Raw genomic sequence first — 25440 nt, forward strand, 5'->3', positions numbered from 1 at the left:
TCAATAGTATAAAACATTGCAGATTTGAAATTAATTAATAAAAATATTCCCAACTCCAGGAAGACAATAAAATAGCTGTCTTGTGTGTTACTGGAATAACATTTGTTTTCTTCCTCCATTGGTAGCTATTAGAATTTTACCTGTGGTGATGAAGTGTTCCACAATATGCAGGGTGGTAATTTCAAAACCTTCTCATGAAGTTAGATCCCCATGTCTTTTAACCTAGTAACTAACCAAGCAGAACATTTTCATATAAAGAAATCCAGTAAAGTTATGAAAGGTTTGACAAGTTAATACCAATCTACAGAGGAGCCAGCAGAAAATAAAATACACACCAAAGTCATTCATGGATGGAGGGCAGAAAACTCTTGGAATGGTGAGAAAAATCATGGTGTAGCATATTTTGCGCTGGCAAACAAAGTCAGCTCTAGGTTGGTCCTTCCCAGGAAGCTGAATGAACGCTCACTTTTTAAAGTGCCCATTCACAGGAGGTTTTATACAATGCAAGCGTAACAGCGCTTGTTTTGACAAATATATCATCTCTTTGTGCTCAAAGGCACGTATGGCTTGTCGCTTGGTAGATTACTTCTTGAAAAGGAAGTGCTGCTGTCAGAAATTACTGAGATATTAAAAAAAGGGTTTTTAGGAGGTGGGGATTGAAGAGTCAAGGACAGCATAGCTACTTTTGCTAACGTTCTAATCATAGGTATAGTTATCATTCAAGCCAACTGGAAGCTGAAAAGTCTTGAAGATATAGACTAGAAGAAAAGTTAACAGGGATACTGCAGACTATATGATTCAATTAAAGGAAGAACCATAGAATCTTAGGATGTGAAAGCTTGGATGGAACCTTTATTGGACTAGACTGGATAGTCTAATTGCCTTATTTAACCAATTCACAGAAGTAGAAACAAGTCATCTGTGAGACCTCTTAACCTACAAGAAATAACAAATTCACATTAAATGTGCATGATACATTAATTTGCTCATCTAATGTGTGGTATGAGATGCAACAGAGAGTAAGCCGGGCTATGGAGGGGATGGCCTCGGTGCACTCTTTTTCCTGTTCCTGGCTTCATGACAAAGAAGGCAGTCACAGGTACAGAAGTAGGGTGTCAAAGGCTTAATTACTTTGCAACTAAAGGTTCTTTTTGGAACATTTTGCTTTATGTTCTCAAACATTGTTCTTGTCTGTAATTTCTATGTATTCACATGGAAATTGCTTATGCTATAAAAATACACCCAAATCTGACTTTTTCTGAAAGGGTAGGAGGTTGGGGAGAACTTTTTTTGGCTACTCACCATGTGCTAGGGATTTTACATAGTCGCTCTCAGTTAATCTTGATCATCACCCTATGAAATATGGTATTACATCCATTTCATATGAAATAGAATTGAGGTTCCAGAGGGTGAAGTGATCTGCCGAGAGCCAAAGAGCTGGAGAATGGCGAAAACAGGATTCAAACCTGTCTTGCTCCAAACTCAAGGTGCTTCTAATTAAATTATTTTAAAAGCACGTTTAAAATATCTAATTCTTGTCCAAGGAGTAGTCAGGCAAGCCATGCAGTGGGGTTTTCCCTTATTATAAAAGAATCACTGTGGGGCTTTCAAGTGATGATTTTATGCTTGAAACCAGTATTGGAATCGGGGCAAAGTGTGGTCTTTCAGATTAGCCTGCTTCTTACCCCCTTGTTCCCCATCCTTTTCCTTCATGGTTTCCAAATACTCTCCTTCTACATACTCTTATCGTTATTACAGACTTTCACTTTTCTCCCTACACTTCTGAAATTAAATAGAACCAACAGATGGTGGTTGAAGTACTATAATGGTGTTGGTAGCTCATTATCATTCATGGTGGACACGTTCCCAATATATGATATGTAGCAGCATTTTTACTTCTCCTGTTTAATTCTGATGCTGTTTCTACAAATTCTTGCCATGCGATATGATGATACGGCCGTGCAATATAGGAGAGCAGATATCTGCGTTGCCCTAAGTAGTAACCAAAGAATTCTGAAACATCTTCTGCACGTGTGTAAAAAATAAATATGATGTGTGATAGTTACAGAATTCAAGTTTTAAGTAGCTTCTCCAGGTCACACAGCTCTGAAGTGGCATGATCTACATTACAAAGGAAGCTTCACTCTAGGGCCTATGCTTCTAACTACTTGGCTATTTTGCTTCCCACCAGAACCGACTACAAGTAAAATTATTAACCACCTCAGACAAAATACAAAGAGTCTAACAAGTACACTCAAAGGGAAACATACCATGTGTTGAAGAACGACTCCTAGAACGTATGAGTTGTTCTGTTTTTGATTAATCAGGCATAAATTATCAAACAGACTATGTAATTTCAGAAAAATAAAACCAGTATGAACATAGAGAAAAAGGAGTAGGTGTTCATGAAACCACTAGAATCACATTTTTATGCGACCCATTGTAGGAAATGCATTTTACGTCATGACCTGTTACACAATACATATATAACAAAAACAAAAGTTTTACAAAGCAATACTTATAATCACTATGTGCAATGACTTTGTTATTTCACTATTTCCTTTCTTAAATAATGCTTATGGTGACGCACATAATTGATTTCATGATACGCTAATGGGTCAGACCCACACTTTAAAAACCCCTCTGCCAGAGGACTGTCAAATTCTGTGCTGCCACTGTCTTTATTTTGTCCAAGGCAGACAATATTAATGGATCACAGCATTCATTCCAATGAGTTCAGTCAAGCCTCAGGACTCTTTCCAAACTGGTGTTCTAGGCAGCAAATATCAATTGGAATTAGGACGGTCACTATCTTATTTCCAAGGGGACAGGGTACAGAGGTAGAATAGCTCTTTTTGTTATTTGCTCTCTTTATATCCCCAGTGCTTCCTTTTGTCTGGCACACAGTAGGTACTCAAATATCCATTACAAAGATGAATCAGTAAACAGTCACTAGGATTAGAGGGTAAGCTTTGGCTCTGAAACTTCCTCTGTGAATCGTTTCTCTCCCTCTCTTGGCTACCTTGTTATATCTTTAAATGTAAAGTTTCCATGATTCAATGGCTTAAACTACTGTATGTACTCTCCCTTCTTTCCAAACCCCATCCTGTAATGAAAGTGCACTAGGCTACTTGATGTTATCTCTATTACCTTCAAAAACAATTGGTTTACATTGAAAGAATTACCAAAAAGGATTATGAAGTTGAAAACCATGGTAGAGTTCCTTGATAAACTGGTCCTGGAAGGAAGAAAAACCGACACACCTGGACCTGGGCTGGATATCGGTGTATCTATGCTCTCACTTCAACCTTTCAATAATATGAGCAGTTTCATAGCTTTACCCCATCTTAATGGTGGAGAACCAAACCCTTAAAAAACCCTTAGAAAAAGAGGTGAGGTCACACAGTAAGTGTTTGGTAAAGCCAGTATTTAAATCTAGGTATTTCACTGCTTTTTTTTTTTTTTTAACATCTTTACTGGAGTATAATTGCTTTACAATGGTGTGTTAGTTTCTGCTTTATAACAAAGTGAATCAGTTATACATATACATATGTTCCCATATCTCTTCCCTCTTGCGTCTCCCTCCCTCCCACCCCCTAGGTGGTCACAAACCACTGAGCTGATCTCCCTGTGCTATGCGGCTGCTTCCCACTAGCTATCTATTTTATGTTTGGTAGTGTATATATGTCCATGCCACTCTCTCACTTTGTCACAGCTTACCCTTCCCCCTCCCCTCAAGTCCATTCTCTAGTAGGTCTGTGTCAAGTCCATTCTCTAGTAGGTCTGTGTCAAGTCCATTCTCTAATAGGTCTGTGTCTTTATTCCCGTCTTACCCCTAGGTTCTTCATGACCTTTTTTTTTTTCTTAGATTCCATATATATGTGTTAGCATACGGTATTTGTTTTTCTCTTTCTGACTTACTTCACTCTGTATGACAGACTCTAGGTCCATCCACCTCACTACAAATAACTCAATTTTGTTTCTTTTTATGGCTGAGTAATATTCCATTGTATATATGTGCCACATCTTCTTTATCCATTCATCTGTTGATGGACACTTAGGTTGCTTCTGTGTCCTGGCTATTGTAAATAGAGCTGCAATGAACATATTGGTACATGACTCTTTTTGAATTATGGTTTTCTCAGGGTATATGTCCAGTAGTGGGATTGCTGGGTCATATGGTAGTTCTATTTGTAGTTCTTTAAGGAACCTCCATACTGTTCTCCATCGTGGTTGTATCAATTTACATTCCCACCAACAGTGCAAGAGTGTTTCCTTTTCTCCACACCCTCTCCAGCATTTATTGTTTCTAGATTTTTTGATGATGGCCATTCTGGGTGTGGGATGATATCTCATTGTAGTTTGTTTTTTTGTTTTTTTCCGGTATGTGGGCCTCTCACTGCTGTGGCCTCTCCCGTTGCGGAGCACAGGCTCCAGACGCGCAGGCTCAGCGGCCATGGCTCACGGGCCTAGCTGCTCCGCGGCATGTGGGATCCTCCCAGACCGGGCCACGAACCCGTGTCCCCTGCATTGGCAGGCGGACTCTCAACCATTGCGCCACCAGGGAAGCCCTCTCATTGTAGTTTTGATTTGCATTTCTCTAATGATTAATGTCACTGCTCTTTTTATTATACCTCAGCTACTTGTGAAAACGGCATACTAAGTTACAAAGAAACAATGACCAGAAGCCTTGAATCCATTTGAAGTGTGTGAATTTAACAGGTTATCACACTGCAAAAATAAAACCCAATACCTTAGTAATGTACTTCAGCATATAACATTATTTTTCACCAAATTTTTGTGAGTGTTTCACTGCTGGGTATGTTTTTCTTGGCAGCTGTTAATCTTGGCTCAGACATAAATTCTTACTGCAGAGTAATTCAAATGTGTTAAGTCCTCTATTACACAGAGGAAAAACAAGACTCTGTGTGTGTGTGTATGCGTGTGTGTGTGCATATGTGTGTGTGTATGTGTGTGCTTGTGTGTGTTTATGTGGGTAAAGTCCAAGGGGAAGTATAAAATGGAAACAATATATGATTTGGGGGTGTGTAGGGCAATTAAAAGAAGTTACAGGCAGAATCACAATTTTAGCCTTTAGGTTCTCACCAGAAGCTGTGTAAGGAAACGGAGTAGAAGAGAGCAGCATGGGTCAAGTTTAACTCACACCCACCCCCAAACAAGTGTACACAGCTTGATATAGTCACAAAATCTACAATATGTAATTTGCCCAATCATGATCGTGAGTCACTGTAAAAGTTACCAAGAAGGTCGTTTGAAAAAGTAATTTCTGCTATAAGTTTACAACAGTGGTTCCTAACCAGAAGCAATTTAGGGGACATTTGGCAATGTCTGGAGACATTTTTGGTTGATACATCTGGGAAAAGGCCAAGGATGCTGCTAAACATTCTACACAGGACAGCCTCCCACAACAACAGATAATATGGTCAAAATGTCAACAGTGCCAAGGTTGAGAAACCCTGGTTTACAGGTGACACTGTTATCTGAGCAACACAACTATTGATACTATACTCCAGCTGTTTCTCTGGCCTCAGTCTCCTCATCTGTAAAATGGAGTTGTAGTTTCATGGGGTTGTTGTGAGGATTAGAGTTTTACTATGCAAAGCATTTAGAACAGTGCCTGTGGCACAGTAAGTACTCAGCAAATGTTGTTATCACCACCACCACCACCGCGGCCATCTTCACTATCATCAAAACTCATCACTGTGCAGGGCAGTATTCCCCAAAGTACGACACCTTATTAGGTGGATTCTGGGGGCAAAAAAAGGATTCTATGATCAAATAAAGCTGGAAAATGGTGGCTTAAAATCGGACAAGTCTCTATATTACAGAATTTCTCAGAATCTTTAATAAACCAAAATATATGGCATGCAGAATTTTCACAACTGATCTGAATAAAGAATCCTATGCAGAATCTTGCAAGATTGAACACATTTTAAGGAAAGGCTTGTGTGGTCAAAGGATAGTGAACTGAGAATCTACAGACAGGATTCAGCTCTTGAGTCTACCACTTACCCACTCTGAAGCCTGGATAAGTCCCTTGACCTTTCTTGGCCTCAGGGATCACCAATGAAAAAGAGAATTTGGGCCCTTCCAGTTCTGAAAGGCTCTGACTCTCCTGCACATTGAATATCTCTAGCAGACCTCAAAGTCGTGCATTATCAGATAACAAGGACAGCATGGTCAAGCAAAATCAAGAGCTGTGACAAAACTCAGGACAATAATGTTCGCCAAATTCCTATTATTAAAGAAGCTCAAATATTCAATGTTGGGAAATCAAGATGCGTATGATGTCACAATAAATGCTAGCTTATGTGTCGCTGTTGTTTCTGCAAATGCAGCCTACGTTTTAAGCAGAAAGTGGGGCTAGCAGAGAAGAATATGGAGACCAAAAAAAAAGAGTCTCAACAACTCAAAATGCACACCAGTATAATCTACTCAATTACTTCTTGTTAGGCGCTAAATAAAACTGGCAGAGAACATGACAAGACAGGATTGCTACCTGAAGGAACTAAAACTCTATTTGGGGAGAAGGATGCACATAAATCAGGAATCCAGTGAGGGCTCTGACAGAGGTTTAAACAAAGACCCACAAAGAAGAGTAATCTTACTTATTGCTATTTTTTGGTAAGTCAAATGCACAATGGCAAAAACACAAGATAAACCTTAAAAAAGAAATATAAACATCTATTTTCTTGTTTGGGTTTCCAGATGAACATTCTTACTGCCTGCTCTTTGGGTATCATCTACAGCTGTCAGGAAGGTTAACTAAGCTGGAGGATACGAATGCAGCTTGTCATTCCCTGTGATCTTCACCCCTCTGAGTGCATTTGTATGGTCTGGCCTGAATCCGCCATGCATGACAGAGGTGGCACTGGGAGAAGAGATCTGTGCTTTGTATTGTCCAGGGCACTGTGTCATTATATTATAACTTTAAGCTACTTTAATTTGCATAACTAGAATTTCTCACTTTCAGCCATGGCTATCTAAGCAGCCAGTGTACAGGTAATCCTTCTCAATACCAGCATCTGGTGAAACCCATAGGCCCTCTGGCAGAATAATAACCTCAAAAACCCCATCTTTTTTTTGCATCTATGGATCCCTTCTCAGATGAAATGCATAAAAATAAACCAGACTACAAAGGAAACCAAGTATAGTGAAATAGCTAAATATTAAAACACACATTTTAATACAATAATATATATGTGATTCTTTATTAACATATTAATAACAAGATCTAGCAATGTATCTAGTAACTACCATTATGTTAAAGCTGTGTCATACACAAACAGTATTTCTAGATGTCGGCAACAACTGTAGTGTGATACAAAAGTATCTGTGATTTCTACTGGTGATAAAGTCACAGGTCCTGCTAAAATACTACTGTAATTTTTTGCCTCCATTCATAACTGATAGAAATGCTAAGTTTTGATTAGAGGTTAATGCAAATAAAATGCAAACAAATAAAAACATTTTTGCATCTAAGCTCACAATCCCCTGAATTCTATCTATGGGACCTCTTGTGATCCATGGACTCCAGGTTAAGAAGCCCTACATTTGGGTGATATCCTGAAGTCTCAAGAACTTTGGTGATAGAAAAGAACAAAAAAGTAACTCATCACATTAATTTCTTCTTCTCACTGGAAGTAAGTTCAAAAAGATCTCTTTCTGTTACAGTAAATCATCCAGGTATACTTACAAAATACATGAGCTCATTTGATTCTCATCAGAGCCCTGTGAAGAAGGTATTAGACTAGCATTAACCCCATTTAACAAATGTGGAAAGTGAGGCAGAGAGCTTTTAAAAGACCTGTCCAAATCACACAGCCAGAAGTTAAGTGCTGAGCTGGGACTCAAACACAGGGTTCCCAACATTCCAAACCCAGCCCATTCCCCCTGGGTGGTATCTATAATGTTGGGGTGGGGGAGGGAAACTTAAAACAAAAACTTATGTTAAGACTCTTTTATCCACAGCAACCTACTTAACAAAGTTACTGCTAGACTGAGTAGGTAACTGATCAGCAACATTCACTCATTTCCTTGCAGTTCACTCTCATACATGATTATGCATAAACTAGTGTCATTTTCTAGAATGCCACAGGTTCCAGCAACTATACTGGTTTCCTCTGACCCAAACAGAATTCAGCATTTGCTATTATTTTTGTAAGTTCTTTTGTGTTTGTCATATTGTTTCTAGCTTTTGGATTCCAAAGATTTTTTGAAATATTTCTTATGATAAACTTGTCTGTTTTGGCTTTTTCTGTAAATGCTTTAAATTTCGGGTGACTATCAACTTGTGTAGTTCCTGTTTTCCATTTCAGACACAAAAAGAAAATGACTTCATACTTTCAAACTGCTTTAGAATTTCTTTTGTCAAAAACCCCTTTCAAAATGCTTGGATTTGGATTTGGTGGTGTCTCAGAATGTTGTTTTACATCATCCTCCTCTTAACCTCTTTCCCCATGCACATAAAAGGTTTGCTTTTCTGGAATATAACCACTCTGCTCCAATGGGTCTCAAAAGAGGAATTCTGATGAAAAAAAGAGCTTTAATTGCTTTTACTATTTACAAGTCATTTTTCCATTATCAAATTTGTTTTTTACATTTTTACTTTCTTCTCACGTAAATTTAATTCGTCTGACTTTGTCCTTAACATTTTTGTTTTGACCTCTGAGCTCATTTTGACAAATCTTTTTTTTTGCTATTAAAGTTCCCTTTGTTTCTCTGTGTTTTAATCCCTGTTTTGTTCAGCCTGCAAACTGACTCAGTCCACTCTTTAGCCCTCTCCTTTTGCTCTTTTCCTGTGTCCCTGTGTTGAATTTCAGACACTGCAAAATGTTAGACTGAAAAGGGGCCTCTGCAATTATCCTGTTCAGGAGTACAGGATCTTTAACCTCTACAAAATAAATACTAACAAGCCCCTACCTCCTTTACCATCATAGAGAACAATGGAAGAGGCTGAGGGGAATGGAGAATAGTTGCTAAAGGAAAAGCTGAGGTCCAAGTAGTGCTAACCTGGATATGGAAGCAGGGGGGAGGGGGGGAGGGGGAGGGGGGAGAGAGAGAGGGAGGAGGGTGTGTATATGGAATGGTAGTGTCCTCCCATGGGGAGCTCCCCTAAGTCCCCTAGAAGAGGTACAGTGGCAGGAGACACTTGAAACTTTGCAAGCTTTAAGACAGGCCACACTTTAGAGACTCTTGGGCAGCCCTGAAGTGTGCCCTCAGTTTACACACTGACAGCCCAGGTGACTTGTCTAAAGCCACAAGTCAACACTAAAGATTCAGCACTGGAACACAGGTCCCTTCCTCTGCTGCTCTCTGCCTGGGCTCAGACCTTTACTCCAGAACCAGCAAAGCCCCATTTTCACCTCATTCCTTTATTTTTCCTCTAGTGGGTTCAGTTACACGAACTCTCATCTCAACTCATGCCTTAATTATGGCTGGCTCTGACAGATTTTCTTCAATCCTCACACGCCAATAGGCTTTGTACCAACACAAAAGGTCAAGTGTGATAATAAAGAAAAGTGAATGATCATTTATTTAACTTTCACAACAATTAACTGAGGAAGATGTAATTATTCCCATTTCACAAAAGAGGAAACTGAGTTTCAAGATGGTACGGTCCTGGTTGCACAATTAATGGTAAAATACCCACACTTGTCTACTACACTTCAACACACAAGTGCATATTACAACTTTCATGGACAAAGAAATGTTATCTTTTTACTCATTCTCTCACATTCATTGTTTCAAAAAATATTCATTGAACACCTATTATGCGTTAGGTGTCCCAGAGGTTTTAACTATATTCCACTTCCGGTGCCATGGTTCCAAAAAACAACAAAAAAATTGTCTATACGATTCTTTCAAACTGATTTTCAGAGAAAATTTACAATCCACGTAAAAACCAGGCTGAATACTTTAAAGACACCACTTATTTCTTTTGGTCACAAACATTACTACCTATATCTCATCTATGTCTTTTGTCAAACTTGGACATGAAAGGCTTTGAACTAGTTCTAAAAATGAAAGAAAAAAAAGTGCTATATCTGAGAACATTTAAACTGCTATACAAATGACTCCCAAACAGTTTTTCACAAGAATTCCACAAATTTTCTGCTTAATTTCTGTGAAGTATAGCAAAGTAATCAAGAACAGAGAGGTGGGAATAGGAAAGACTTTGGTTTAAATCCCAGAGCCACATTCTTTATGAGCTGTCTGAGCCTTTTCTTCTTACCAGGCCATGGTTTTCTTGCCTGTAAGACAGCAACAATCATGGTGCTGAGACTGTAAGGTTGCTGTGAAGATTACTGTAGGTAATACAGATAAAGCATGTGGAACAAAGCACGGCTCACAGAAAATTATCAATAAAGAGAGCTATAATTGTCATTATCATTATCGCTCTGGCAATTAGAAGAGTTGACACATTTTAATATTTGTTTTTCAGAAAAGAGCAGAGGGGTCTATGAAGTGGACCCCCTGACCCCCCACCCAGCAGTTTTGGAAAAGAGTTTTGTGTTAGCTGTAGATAGTAATTTGGACATGTGTTCTGAAATAAAAGCAAACAATAATAAACTATGCTATTCCATTTATAGTTTAATATTCCCAGTATAAATTACATTTTTAGGTTAGCTAATAGATCTATCTATTTTTCTGAAATATGTAGCTGCCTTATCATTTCTACTTTACTAAATTTTCCAAAAAAATTTGCACTAACAATTGTTAGTATAATGAACACCTTCAGAAGGAAGATTTACTTTGCAAACAAGTGTTTTTAAAATTGTTCTTACCTGATTCATAATTAGCTTTCCACTTTCATTGGTCTCTTTGCCACAATGTGTTCATTAAAAAGAGGAAACACAGAACATGAGGTTTTACCAATTACTAAATACATTTATTTTAAAAGGAAACTGACTTCTGTCAAATGTTTTGATTGTCTTTGTCATTAAATATGACTTACTGACATTTCTCCAGACTTAAAAAAAAAATCCAGTTGGTTAGTGTTTTATTTTATATTTCTTTTCATTACCTTTCCATATAGTCTTCTTTTGTCTATAAAGATATTTTCAGTACTGCTGGTTGAAAAACCACAACACTGAAAGAAAATATCATTTGGCTAATTTAATAAGATTAAAATGTCTTATATTTTTTTCTCTTTGGTATGAAACTAGAAATTTGTTTCCAGGTGTTAAAAAGCTATGATAAAATTTTAATTGTTCAATTATTAGAAGCAATTAGAATGCTACTTATCACACATAGGTCCAAGTACTAACTTGTAATTTTTTTACTTCAAATTACAATTCAAACTATTGTTTGTCATGACTGACAGTTAATGTGCACAGATGTTCACTTAAAAAGGAAATTAATGTTACTCTTTTCATTAAAAAAATCCTAATCCCAAAACCAAAAATAAATAATAAAACAACCTAGAATCTTATCATTATTAGGGTGCTGGCAAACATGCAGCAGCAGCGCTGTTACAAAACTATTAAAAGTCAGGCTGTTAAGCTATAAATTGTTCCTTTTGTTTTTTAATTTAATACAGTTCCACTCTTACCTATAAAAAGAAAATCAATTTTGAGTCATGGCACAGAATATTTAAAGGAAATGTCAAGTGACAGTATTACCAGTTATTAGTTACTCGAAAACCCATTCTAGTTAAAAGCCAGTTAAATCCTAATTTAAAAGGCTTCATTCACTATATGTAGATTTTACGACAGAGAGCTCTCACACCTTTATTGCTTTAGTTTATTGTTTCCTGAGCCTTTTTTTTTTTTAAGTTAATGAAGTTGAGATGATAGGTGAAAGATCAGATTTAACGAAGGAAAAAATTACCAGAACCCCACAGGGTTATTCAATAATGACTTTATGATTTGAATTTCCACTTGAGCATGCACTGTAATTCACAAATCTCAGTCTATTTTCTTTCAGAAAGATCTTATCAGTTTGACTTTTGGGGGACCAATTCTTTACCTGCATCAACTTTTAAACTCCAAAAGTTTCACCTCAAATGTTTAATAATGATTGGTCTTGACTGATCATTGGATGCCACATTCAGATCAATTAGAAAAGCACACGTACCACAAGTTTCTGACACAGGCCTTTCCGAGCTGATTTCTTTATCTTATTTTATACATATCCAATTTACTAATGTGGCCAAAGTCCACCTGAAATTTGATAGAGATAACTTACAATGTTGGTCGTCAGATGGCATTTTGGTTTTTAGACATAGCTCTTTTCCTTTCCTGCTACCCTTCTCAAAATCAGGATTACTTCTAAGCAAAGAACTTATATTTACAATACAAGGAAGAAAGTCCAACAGAGAATTACTTCAGCAGTAGTGGAACAGCTTTTACGTGACCAATGCTTTATCATCTTGGTCACATTGAAATGCATCATTTTATTGTACTTTTCCCCTCTTTCAAGTTGTAGAGGCTGAAGTAACCCTCCCACCTCCCATCACAAACTAGAGAACTACAATATAAACTATAAGTAATTGAAAATAAGTGAAAAACCTAACTGCATTCTTGAGCAACAGTCTCCTACATACTACCAACCCTGGAAGACTTATAATCCAATCATACTCTGGTGTTTTTTTTTTTTCTTTCCAATTAAGGTTGAAAGCAGTTTGAACAAGGCTAAAAAATGGCACTGATTTTCCCGTTTGAGTATATCTTTTAACTTCAGCTGTTATGCCCTTGGCAAGGAAGTAGAAACGAACTGGACAAGACTAAAAGATTTCGTGGGTTTGATTTGCTGTGGATGTGAAGTTGGCTTTGCAAATGGCAGAAGACGACTACTCCCTTCCCTGCCACTGGAATTAGTGTAAAAGGGTGCTGGGGAATCTGACTCTCAGAATTCCTCTTTTGGTTCTGAATTCATGTGGACATAGGCTTACCAGGCAGAACTATGCTCAGCCCATAGAGCTGGTTTCATTAATTTTCTCCTCACAGTCTTTCATCTCTCTCAGTACCAGTCCTTTGTAAGAGGCAGGGCAGATTAGAGAAATGGAAACTGGGCCACAAACTACTTAGCATGAATGCCCCCAAGGCCAGTAAAAATTGCATTTCCCCTTGCTAAAAGTATAATTTGTAATTAATATAACCATTCTTATTTTACTCAAAGGACTGGTGCTATTTGTGATGTTAAAAAATAGTCCCTCAAAAGAGGAATTTCTCTCAAAATGGAAATTACTTATTTAATTAACTTTTATAATACATTTAATTTATAAATTGGTCTCAAATGTTGAATAGCTTGGAAAGTGGTATATAGGTAGCATACAGTAGGTTGTATATTTGATAAAGCCATGATTAAGTATTTTCAAAGGAGATTTATTTTTTTCTGTTGTCCACTGTGTATTTTAATACACTCAAAAACTACATATTGGCTAAAAAGGCAATTATACAATAAAAAAGAAAGTATTAGGGAATCTGATTAATGTGTATAAATTTTGATCCCAAGCTCTTCTTTTTCACCCTTTCCTTGATGCAAACCAACACACATGTACACCATAATCATGTTTGAATTTCTTCCCCTTCATCTCAATCCTCTACAAAATTATTTTGATAATTTCCTGGACTCCTCACATAAGATGTGGAGAAAAAAGTCTCAATACCCATGAATAAAGTAAGCACATTAAAGCATTTATACCGTACCAATGCAGTAACTGATTTACCTTCTATACACGTTTTTAAAAAGAGGACAAAGTTAAAAAGTCCTCAGTGAAGATACATTTCAGAATACAAAGATCACATTTCACTGTTTCTTATTTAAGACTGACCTACTCTAGATTCAACAAGTTTTTTTTTCTAGTCTATAGAAATACATTTTAACAAAAAAAACCTTTCTTGCTCTCATACAAATGTTTGAAACACTTGGGAGATTACTCCTAAGGAAACAATCTGTAAAATACATCAAGAAACTGTTAAAACATAATTATTGATTCTTTTGTTAATTTAAGATTTCAAAAAATTAGAAAAGAACTATAAAAATATTATTCTCTAAAAATCATACCATTATATGTATTCTAAAATGTCTTCAAAAAGCCATTTGGTCTTAAAGCTAGATTTCATCCCTGAAATGTTAGTAATCAAGAACTTAATCTATTTCTTTCTTACAGCTTAAATTTGTTGAGACCCCATGGTGTTTATATGTTAAAACTACTTAGATACATTAAATGAAGGAAAACTGTGGTAATTACATAAAAATTTTAATAATACCTACTGTCATTGAGTGTCAATGTCCTAAGCAAAAGACATCTTACAAATGTATTAATAAAGAAAATTGTCAATGTAAATGATTTAAAGTACTCTGAATTATCCCAAATAGCTACCCACAAAATTTAACAATTTTAAGGCAAACCAAGATAAATATTTTTTAATCTGAGAAAAAAAATCATACGCGGAAAAATTCTTCTATTTCATTCAGTTTAATACCGTTCACTTGAGGATTTGAGATTTACAAATGTGCACTCTCATTAAAATTCTAAAAGTACAATACATAATTTTATGTTACCTTTCAATTTTAATTCCTCAAGCATTTTATAGCTTCTAGAATAGTTATCTAGTTATTACTTTGTACAAAAATAATATCCTTAAGTTTTCTTCCCACTTGCATTTTTAAAAAATGCTCAAGTATAAAAGCATTTTATACCTCCCTTCTTAATCATCTATTTAAAATTTCAAAAAGAGACAATAGTTCATGTTCTCAGTCAAAGCTTTGTCCCTGATGCAGGCTCTTCAGAGTTATAAAACTTCACCCGGTGAGTAACTGTACTTTTTAAAGGAGCTTCTTGATGTTTCCCAACATTTACCTATCATGGAAGCAATATCCCCCTGTACAATAAAGTCCTAATATGGCATAAATAAAGAATAAACATCACATGCTGATAATTCCATGAAGTCTGATAACTCTATGAAGATAAACACAAATAAAAAACTTTCATTTGGGGGCCTAAAATTCAACTTAAGAGGTTGTTTTACATACTACGTTTGGGGAAGTTGCCCAACTTTCATGAGGCTTTATCACAAATTAAGAAAAAAAGGGGGAGCAATTATAGTTCTTATACACAGGCTTAAACCACTGTTATTTTTACATTTGTCCCTTAAAATCAAGACAAAGGCCTTCACTTAAGGATTAATGTCTGGAGAGAATGAAAAATAACCAGTATTAGACTTGAAAAATAACTTAAAAGTCAGTCCCTCCCCCAACCAAACACAAAACTCCACAACAAATAAACCTAAACTTGGTTGTCAATTTTAAATCAAATTTGTACCAATTCAAGCAACATTTATTTAAAACAAAGTATAAAACAGAATACTGTTTATATTTCTGTCCATGTGTCCATGAGAGAAACATTTTAATGCAGAGGTAATAAACTCCAGAAGAAAAAAAAAAAGGATCATTTTCCTAATTCACTTCAAAGCTGCCTCGATTTCACTGAAGAAAGCTGAAAGGCCCGACTCCAGAAACTAGAGGTCCCCGGGCGGTGAGGGGTGTCCAGCTACAGTCTCAGCTCTAACACAAGTGTGGGTCTTGAGCTGTCATTCTTAGTTCTAATACCACTTATGCAGCGACAAAAACCGTTCTGCAAGAAGCCGATTAAGGGGTCACTTTACGCTCAAGTTTTCCTTAACTTCTCCCCTGCCAAAGCGGCGCTAAGTGAACATTTCTGTCGTGCTTTTCACGACAGCCATTGTCTCGCTGTAGGATCTCAGGCTCTTTTAAGTGAAGTACTGTTGTAAATACCAGGATTTTACAGCGCATCATTTTCCCACCTGTATGTGGCGAAAACAAACTCTAGTCCTAGCACGAGGGGATTTAAAACACACGCCTAACTTCTCTTCACTCTAAGAGGGGAAAGCAGAGAGCAAGTTGTAAAGTGGTAGTAACTTTAAATAGAAATTGGGCTCTGATAAAACATCATTGGTTGAAAGCTCTCGCCCCTAACTCGCTCCTGGACACACACAGTTCCTTCTTTGAGGTTTAGGGGAAGAGAGAGGACCTGGGACTTCGGAGATCCTGCCAGCGGAAACAACCTGCTATTTGGGCAAGAGGAGGAGGCGGTTCTGCGCAGAGCCAGGGCCGCCGTGCCCGGGATGCGCCGGATCCGGCCGCAGCATCCTCGCTCGGGTGCCCGCCGGCGCCGGCGGCCCTCGGACCCAGGCGCGGACGGCCTTGTGCCAGGCCCCGAAGCCCCTTCTCAACTCGGGGAGAGAAGCGCCCCCGCCCCGCTTCCCGCGAGTTCCTCGCTTACCTACGGGTCACGCTGGAGCGCTGAGGCGCCGCGCGGCCTCCCGGAGGGGAGGGGCGAGGGGGGAGCCCAAGGAGGGGCGGCCGTCCCGCCTGCCCCTCAGCCCCCGCCGCCCTCAGGCCGCCGCCTCTCCTCTCAGGTCCGCGCCAGGGGCCGCGCGTCTTTCTCCTCGGGGCGCCGTACGTGGAACCTGCGCGTCCCGGGCCGCGCCCCAAGTTGTGCGCAGGTCGAAGCTGCACGCGAAGCACCTCCAGGGAGGCCGTCCCGGCCCCAGAGCCACGGCCTCCGCCTAGCACGGACGAGAGTGGACGCCCCGCACCTCCGTCCGGTCCACACCTGCCGCCGCCTGGGCCGCCACCGCCGCGGCTCCTCCCCGGCTCCGCCCCTCGTCCGTCCCCCCGCTCCGGCCGCCGCCGCTACCGGTCCGCCGCCGCCGCCGCCGCCGCCGCGGGAGGGTGGGGGAGGGAGCAGGCTCCCCGAGCCCGAAGCGTGAGCTGGTCGCTACGCCTCCTCCCTCGGGCTGAGGCGGGACCCAGGTCTCTACCCTGCGGCGCCTCTCCGGAACGCCGGAATCTGTTGAGGGGAGCAGCAGCCTTTTTCGGGTGGGAGCGTCTCGCAGAGAGTCGGAGCTAAGGAAGGGAGAGCGTGCCCACCTGCGTAAGCCCGAGCTCCCCCCGTGCACTCTCCGAATCCAAACTTAGCCAAAGGCACAGCGGAAGTGCCTCCTAGGTCGGACCCCTGCATTTGTAGGGGTCTTCGAAAAACCTGGCCGGTTGCCTGGGCCCCCTGGTGTTAACTACCTTTGGAACAAGCCGGGGGGGCCTTCCATCTGGAGTGGCCTCTCCTGTGTTCGCAACCCTGTGGGTGCCTCGAGGCCTGTCTCAGATGCCGTCTCTACCGTGCAGTTTTCCCGGGTGCCCACCCGCGTCCAGATTTGATTTCGCCCTCATTTGGACTGCGGGGGCTCTCTGAACCTTTTTACCGACCCTGCCTTTGGGTGACGGCGCTTTGTGAAATGCAACGGGCCGTCTCCAAGGACGGTACTTACTTTTATTGTACTCTGTGGATTCATATTCAGTACTATCGTATAGAAGCAGAGGGATTTATGCTTCCCTAATCCTTTCCACTTGGGTTTAAATTCCTTGAAGGTTAAGGCTATAATAAATTGCTCATCTCTGGAACTTTTCAAGCAAATACTGAGCGGTACATAGAGAGAACGCACCAGATGACCTAGGCGGAAATTCTGCTGTCCTACTTACCGATATCCTCTGAAAGCCGAGCATGGCGCCTTGCACCTAGATGTAGGATGGGGGCAGAGGTCGGGGGAGATTTTCTTTCTGTGTGAGAATGTAGTTAATTTTTGGCAAAGGTCAGTCTGATTGCCACAAAGAAAAATTCCACGGGGTGGAGGTCAGCGAGGCAAGGTTCATAGTGGTATTTTATTTATGGTGACATACAACTCCATGTAAAAAATTATTCAGTCAAAATGAAAAATATTCAGCAGATGTTCCCTAATGAGTTGGTACTTCCTAAAGGCCCTTTTCCTTAGCCAGCTATGGAAGATAAGTCAAATGCAGTTGATGTATTACATAATTTAGATTTGCATGAGCACTTGAACTCAAGGACTATATGAAAGATTCAAATTTTAAAATTTCTTTATAAAATACAGTTGAATAAAATATGTTTATATACCATTTGTCATGTCCTACACTTAAGTGTATACTTTGAGTTGAGAGGTCAGTAGTATTTAATGGTTAATGGTATTAAGAAAACAGATAGGAATCAAAGAAACTCATCTGCACTTCAGCTTAAAACAGGTTGAATTCATTAATTCTATTTTAAAGAACAGAAATGTCAAGCCATCTTGACCAAGAAATAAAGAACACAAATTAACAAGGTTATTTCTATTAAAATATTCCTGGTAGCTCTTGAAAACTAAGTTTTCAAAATTTATAGTCACAGTATAAAGGAAAAGTCAGATATTTTGCAAATTATGAAAACTGTGCCTTGAGATGTAAAAGATTATGAACCTTATAAAGAGCTAAGTGCTTTTAAATATATTTAATATATATATACATGCTATATGTGTGTGTGTGTATATATATATATATATATATTTAGTGCAACTTGTTTGTAGAAAACTCAAAATTAAAAGCACTCTTTGAAGTGAAAAAAAATAACCCATTAACTTTATCATGGAAAGCATAGTATCATCTAACTCAAAAAGCTGTTTTAAACATTTCATTTGTGGAACATATTTTTAAACTTCTATACAGAAGCCCTGAATAATGTTACAGAAAAGATTATACAATTACTTAACTAAAATTATGTATCATAATACCATGACTAAAAAAAAGCTAAAGAAGGGATAATTAACCTTTAATAGTAAATATCAACCCAAACAAAAACTATCTTAAGCTCACAGAAAAAGAATTATCTTTTAGACTTCAATTTGAGGCAAACAAGCTATTTTCCTTGAGACAAACACATAGTGTGATTCACAATAAACCGAGGAGTAACAGAAAGCCATAAATGGCCCACACTGCAAACCACATAGGCATCTTTCACTTACACTATCGAAAGGGCTGGCCCAGGGAACTTCACATACAATTGTTTGTTCACATTTTACTCCATCATAATGAAAACATTGTCTGAAATTTGAGAAATTCTTCCTCAATCTTCACCTGCAAGGGAAAGGTGAAATACTATTCACTTTCTAGCTGTACCTAAAAATGAACAAATAAGCCAAAATTTCTCCCAGCACCTAAGTAATTTCTAAATATATTACTTGCAAAGATTAATTTATTGTTTCAGTTATTACTAGTTTCTGTACCTTAAAACTGTTCAGTGTTACTTATCCCATCCTTACATTACACATCCACTGACAACCCAGGATTTTCACAAGAGAGTGGAACAGAATCTTTCAAGTTTAAATACACACATGTATATCATACCCATCCACCCCCACCTCCCCACACAAATGAAGTACAGGACAAACCGGAGCAGAAGAACTAAAATATCTTTTTCAAAAATAAATATTTACAATAATTATGGAACAAATCATTAACAGAAAGTGTATAAGATATACTTTCTATTCTGTTTTTAATTAATTTATTTAGAAAAAAGTTTCCCCCATAAGCAAATTTGAATTTGGGTGATTATTATTGGTATTATTTTTGAACATTGAAGTGGTGCAAGAGGCATGGGAAAGAATTTCTTAGTTAGAAGCCTTTCTGTCATCCTTTAAAATTCTGATAAGCTTTTATACCGAAGTAAGCAGATAATTTCAGTTTAAATGACTCACCTCTTTGGCGACAATGACAAACACTTTTGTTTTCTCTTTAGTGAAAAAAAAACTTGCTAAAAAGACAAAAGAATAGATATCTACGCAAAAGTTAATGTCTGTTAAAACTAGATAGTGGGTATATGGATATCTGACATTTTGAAATGCTCATAATTAAGAATAAAAATTGAAATAAATAAGATAATATAACAATGGTAAGTAAAACATTAAAGTAAACTGAAAATTATTTGTGATTCCCCATTTGTTCTTACACAGTTTTTTAACAGTTTAGTTATCTTCCATCTGTAGTTTTTTGTGGCTGCAATCTCATGCCTGCTACTTTCTGGATAAGAGTTCTAACTGTGGTGAATCATTTTTGGTGCATGTAGAAATGGGGAAATGAATATTTCTAAAAGAAACAATGCCATGCTTTTCAAAGTAAATATTGTAGTTAAAACAGGAATAAGCTGCAAATGTTATATGACATATATCTTTTATTCTATGCTGAGTTTGGAATGTCATTTGGCATGCTAGTGTTATTTTCTTTAAACAATTAGTCAAAACACATTTTATTTCACCTAACTTCCATAAAGTAGGAATAGTGAAAGAAATATTTATATTATTGAAATAAACTGAATATGAATAAATACCCTTTTTTGCTCCTTATATGGTTTTTTATAAGAACATTTATTGAAAGTAATGGTTTTCATTCCCTTGAATGAAAATATGAAGTGACATATTCTTGGATTGTGCAATTGCCATTAGGTATAAGTATTATACATTTATTAAATGCTAAATCAGTTTCCGTAATTTTTCAATGTTGCCAGTTCAACCCCCATTTTAGGAACTATTACTAAACTTTTCTTAATTGAAAGTGTAATCAATAACCTCAGCTGCTAAAAAAGTTTCATGAGTTGCTAACGTATAGAAAGTTAATCTCTGGCTCAGAAATAAATCTATCTTTCTGATCAGTGGCCTTGTTTATCTTTGACGCATTCATATTGTGAAGACTCATAGGATGGCAGTGGTACCTATAAGGGAGAGTGGTGATTCTCAACTCCAACGCACACATTGATGATACAGGTTTACGTGGGCTTGGCATCATTTATTAAGTTGTGATAGTGTAATTCTCAGTACTTGCTAACTCTGATTCCATCTCTTGCTCCTCTCTTGAAAGCAAGTGAAAGAAATGATTTTAAAGGGATAATCTTAAATTTGCTCTAATTTAAAGAGATAAATCATTCATATACATTACTTGTAATCCACCTCAGATCTTACCAAGACACACAGGTACTTCTGTTAAGTACCACAAAAGTAGATAGAGAACTGTTTAATACAAAACTCAGGTCACAGTGTTATCCTAAGGAAAAAAGTCAGTTTACTCTCCCTTACCTAACACCTGGTGATATCTTCCTCTTTGTATAGGTTTGGGCTCTAGTTGAGTGGTGAGATGGAGCAGCTCAAGGCTATATAGAAGAAGATGGGAGGTGCTGCTCCAAAGTGCTTTGCAGTAGAGATAAAGAATTGGATCCATTACCAGTCTTATTACTCAATAAGTATGCTCCACAGACTAACAGAATCAGCATCACCTGGGAATTTGTTAGAAATGCAGAATCCTGGATCCCACCCCCAGATCTACTGAACCAGAATATTTAAAGAAGATCCCCAGATGACGTGTGTGCACGATAATATTTGGGAAACACCGAACTAGAGAAACAACAGCGTTGATATAAACATTTCCAATCCTGTGGTTTTGGTTCCCTGGCTTTTCTTGCTGGGGAAAGTCAGAAATCTTCAGGTCACTAACACTCCTGGAATTTTTATTAAGGCCTCAAATAGGAAACAAGATTTTTGGGTCAAGGATTTTAGAGCAACATTAAAAACTGAGCCACTGAAATCATAGATTAATAGAGACACGAAGTTACCTTGAGAAATCATATCACCTTTGCCCTTCTTCTTTCTGGACATTTTTTGTTTTGTTTTGTTTTTTTCAAGGACCACATCAAAGCCTCCTAGTTGGGTCTATAAGTGAGTTTCAGGGGCTGACAAATCCACTGAATATAAAGTGTGACTGTATATATATATATTTTTAAAAGAGAGCTCTTAGTGTTCACCAAATTCTCAAAGGGTCTGCCCCTAATTGTTTAAGAACCACTGATACATCTTACTTTCCTCTAAATCTTACTTCATTGTGTCAATCCTCAGATGTCAAGTTTTTAAAAAGTATCCACTTGAAAACATTGCTTATTTTAATTTTCATTCTTTTTGTTTCATTATGGGCAGCATATTGTCAGTACCATAAAAAAAACCCTCAGCATCAGTGCTTTGTCTTTCAGTCAGCTGTCTGGACAAAATATTTTCAGTGATGAAACTATTTCTAAAGTGCTAAATACTTAAGGGTCAACTTAAACTAAAGATTCTGGAAAACCTGTCCCTTTGTGTGTGCGTCTCTCCCAATAGTAAGAGGGCAGCAATTGAAGAGTTCCAAGTACCACCCTAAATTTTAGCCATTCTCTCCTTATTCAAAAGGAACTGGATTGATTACTTCAAGGAATATATTTATTAGAGAAAAGGAGAAAAGTAAAGAAATGATGAACTCTGTTTTGAACCATTCTGAACAATGTAAGTAATGGTTAGCTACTTTCTCTAAGAAAGTATTACTATATCTTGCCTAAAGTAAAGAACTTTTATCAATTTAGCACACTAAATTAGAATTATTTTAGAGTGATACAAAGTATGTGTTAGTCATCCCATTATTGTAGCATTGTAGTGGGTGCAGTGGAAAATGTATTTAGGCTTTGGAATGAAACAGATCTGTTTTACTCCTCACTCCACCTCTTAACTGGGATAAATCCCCAACATCTTTGTTCCTCAGTTTGCACACCAGTAAAAATGGCAAAAACACTGTAATACCTACCTCATATGGTTGTCGTAAAAATTAAACAAAATAACGTGTATGAGTTGACTAGTAGAGTGGAGGGCACAGCATCTCTTTTTCTGAGATGGGGGCGTGGGGTGGAGAGAGACACACACACACACCGCCAGTTCCATTTCCCTTCAGCTCTGTAATGGTGCTGCTACACACCTAGTGTATTAGGTGCGTATGGAACACATCAGACACCTTCAGATGTCTTTGGGCTGCTGGTTTTAAGGCTGAAAAAGCCAGCAACATTTGGAACCACATCAAGATTCCAATCTATTCCCACTCCCCATCCACTGAATGACGAGTTAATAAAGGCCATGCAAGTGTGCATGTTGGATATAAGAAAAAACAAGTTCATAGCCAGGGAAACCGGGCACGTTCATTAAATCCCTGTACAGCTATGGGAAGAGAGCTAAGATCTAAGCAGATGTCCAACTGAGACCCAAATTGTGGGTGTGTATCTGTGTGAAAGGAAAAAAAAAAATGCAGATTATCTTTATGGCCACCGCTCACCCTCCATGAAACTATCTGAAATGAGAGCTGCCTGTCCTAAGGAAGACATGTCAACACATACCCAATGTCCTGAGGTAGAAGGCATTTATGTTGCTGGGATATATCTTAAATGATTTTAGAAGAGGATAGTGAGAGGATCGTCTTTTTTCCCCTTCTGGCTATTTTGTAAACCTCCAATACCTGACATTTACATGAATATATTCTTACAGTGAGATTTTATCACCATGGAAGCTTTCCCAGACATGGTCCTAACCTCCCTTCTTTCCTGCTCAGTTGCTTTGTCTCCTGTTTTCCCACAATTAAAAAACAAACCAAAACAACTAATATCATTTGCATTGCATCTCCTCTTCTAGCCTTTCAGGGACAACACTGTGCCTTATTTGTCTTTGTTTTGCCAGCCTGGCCCATTTCCAAATGCATGGCAGGTCCTCTACAAATCCAAGAATGGATACCCTGTTCTAGCATTTGCATTTCTCAAACTTACTATCCCACATTAGGTGTTCCATGAAAAAACTGAGAGTCAGACAAGTTTGAGAAAACTTGGGTTTAAAAAAGTTAAGCAATTTAAAAAAATACGTGACTTCTCAGAACCTTCAATATTCTAGCATGCATATACTTCCCAAATAGTTTTGACCATCGAACCCACTTTTACTTTTCTGGAGCTTAGCAAGGCAAAGTTTGCAAAACTCAGCTCTAATCCAAACAAAAGCAATTCACACATTCTGCAGCGGTTCTTTAAGGCTTTCTAAATTACAGTGGGTAATACCCTTTCAACAAGACACCAAAAGATTCACAAGTACCGGATTTTCAACAATACTTAATACAATGGAATCCCAGCACAATGAAACAATTTAGATCCCCACCTTGGAGTGCATTGTAATAGGATTTCATGTAGGCTGGGTATGAATCTGACTAATGTTTTTAACCCAAAGTAAGCCAACACAAGGGCAAAAGAAGTGAAATGTTTGGCATAATATTTTGTCAGACAATGGTGTCAGCGTTGCAAACGGTAATTACAGCTCTGATTCTAGACATGTACCATATACTTTTCAAAGAGTTTTCACTTGCCATCCTGGGAAGACGGTTTGAATTGATGGAATGCACGTGAGAAAGGTGACTGTGGGAAACAAATCCCAGCAGGTGGTGATCTTCTTAGCCTAGGTTTCCTCCTGCTTCTTTCCCATATTGCCTGACTCTCCTACCTTCCCTTCGTTTTCAACTTTCCTCCTCTTTTATTCTCTTATCCTCCTCAGAATATGGTACTTTTCCCGCCTGTTGTTGTATCAGGGCTAGTAGATATTGTTAAATCAACACACAGAATATTGATTTAATTGAAGATAACATTAAAAATATATCACATCTAGTATGGCATGAGCACTGGCCAACCGGAGCTGAGGGTGACCAGAGCTCTGGAGTGGGGTCTAGAAAGCACCATCTATAAAGACTTAACCCATGAATACTGAATCCAGGGTTAGGGAGATGTCTAGAGGTAAGGGGCCAGGGATATAGGAGGGACACTGGAGGGACCACAGGATAATAGCTATCGCTAGTTCAGAGCTGTATCAGTGTTTAACAAACCTGGTCATACCAGTGCATGCCAGATGCATGTCAGCCCTACATTCAATCTCTTTTTTCTGAGTGCCTACCATATGCCAGGCATTTTGCTAGGCCCCGAAGATAGGGCCAGGAGCAAGATTTTTATTCTATAATAGTATCAAATCCCCTAACTTATTGAACAAAATGATCAAGAGGCAAATTAAAATGAAGTTATGATTATTTCTATTTATCTAACATAAACAACCCTAGTCTATAGTTAGGTTTTGGGCTAAAAGGGGAAATAAAGGAAAAGGATGTTAAAGTTGAGAGTGGGAGTAAAACAAAGTCACACTTAAAAGAACAAGCAGCCATCCTGTGACATCATGGAATACTTTGGTTTCTCTTGGTCATTTGAAGACACTTCTTCACTTTTGGAAACTTCTTCTCTAAAAACCTTTTCTTAGCAATTTTTCATTGAATATTCAATTTACATACCCATGGAAATTGTGGGTGAAAATGATTATTGAACATGTCTTTAATTTAAAAAGAAAAACAATAATAACACAGGAGACTGTCTTTTGTTCCTAATTGGAATATAAAAAAATAATGAATTTGTCGTATCCTGTTTGCTCCGAAGTTATAAAAACATGGTTATTGCTTATATAAAACATAATCCTTTAAAAATCTGTTTTTATCATCTGAAATATACATTGAAACTTTATCCCACTATCTCTTTGGCTTATCTGAAGAGGAAAAAACTAATCATGGAGTTCCTTCCTCCAAGCAGAGTTCAAGACCCATTCACTTGTGACTCTCACATAATCCTATAAAGTAAAATCACAATCCCCATTTTAATGTGGAAACTGAGGCTCAACCAGGTTAGGTAGCTTGACTAAGGTGACATAGGGGAAGTGA

This window comes from Phocoena sinus, chromosome 6 (genome assembly GCF_008692025.1).
Source record: "Phocoena sinus isolate mPhoSin1 chromosome 6, mPhoSin1.pri, whole genome shotgun sequence".
NCBI classification, from domain to species: Eukaryota; Metazoa; Chordata; class Mammalia; order Artiodactyla; family Phocoenidae; genus Phocoena; species Phocoena sinus.